This window comes from Myotis brandtii, unplaced genomic scaffold, assembly GCF_000412655.1.
Source record: "Myotis brandtii unplaced genomic scaffold, ASM41265v1 scaffold62, whole genome shotgun sequence".
NCBI classification, from domain to species: domain Eukaryota; kingdom Metazoa; phylum Chordata; class Mammalia; order Chiroptera; family Vespertilionidae; genus Myotis; species Myotis brandtii.
In genome coordinates, this window is record NW_005370366.1 from 1,661,010 (window position 1) to 1,662,366 (window position 1,357).

A 1,357-nucleotide genomic window follows, 5' to 3' on the forward strand; every position below is an offset into this window, starting at 1 on the left:
ACCATTTATTGAAGAGACTGTCTTGACTCCATTGTATGTTCTTGCCTCCTTTGTCAAATATTAATCGAGCATAGTGGTTTGGGTCGATTTCTGGGTTCTCTATTCTATTCCATTGGTCTATATGTCTGTTCTTGTGCCAGTACCAGACAGTTTTGAGAGCAATGGCTTTGTAATACATCTTGATATTTGGTATTGAGATCCCTCCTACTTTGTTCTTCTTTCTCAGGATCACTGCAGCTATATGGTTTTAATTTTTTATTTTTATTTTTTTAATTCCAGATGAATTTTTGGAGAGTTCTTTCTAGATCTGTGAATCTATAGATTGAATCTATAGATGGCTTTGGGCAGTATGGACATTTTAATGATGTTGATTCTACCAATCCACGGTATATTCTTCCATCTGTTTATGTCTTCCGCTATCTCTTTTTTCAACATCCTGTAGTTTTCTTTTTTAAAAAATATATTTTATTGATTTTTTACAGAGAGGAAGGGAGAGAGATAGAGAGTCAGAAACATCGATGAGAGAGAAACATCGATCAGCTGCCTCCTGCACATCTCCCACTGGAGATGTGCCCGCAACCAAGGTACATGCCCTTGACCGGAATCGAACCTGGGACCCTCCAGTCCGCAGGCCGACGCTCTATCCACTGAGCCAAACCGGTTTCGGCAAGTTGTCAAACTTCTGATCTCTCCAGAGGATCAAACTGCCCTCATTATTCCAGTCGAGCTTAACCCAACCCTTTGGTCCTGGTCAAATCGCCTTATGCTCTGCCCCTCATCAAAGGCTGAAGAGAGCCCAGGGAAGGGGTTAATAAAAACAGGTGGTAAATGGGATTTTTTTTTAAATCTCTCTTTCTGTAAGTTCACTATTGGTGTATAAAAATGCCAGAGATTTCTTGGTGTTATTTTGTATCTTGCTACTTTGCCCAATTAATTTATTAAGTCTAATAATTTTTTGATGGAGTCTTTAGGGTTTTCTATGTACAGTATCATGTCATCTGCGAATAATGACAATTTTACTTCTTCTTTTCCAATTTGGATGCCTTTTATTTCTTCTTCTTGTCTGATCACTTTGACTAGCACTTCCAGCACTGTATTGAACAGGAGTGGTGAAAGTGGTCATCCCTGTCTTGTTCCTGTTCTTAAGGGAAATGGTTTTAGTTTTTGCCCATTGAATATGATGTTGGCTGTAGGTTTGTCATATAAGGCTTTGATTATGTTGAGGTATGATCCATCTATTCCCATTTTGCTGAGCGTTTTTATCAGAAAAGGGTGTTGAACTTTGTCAAATGCCTTTTCTGCATCAATTGATATGATTATGTGATTTTTGTCTCTCAATTTGTTTATGTGATGTATC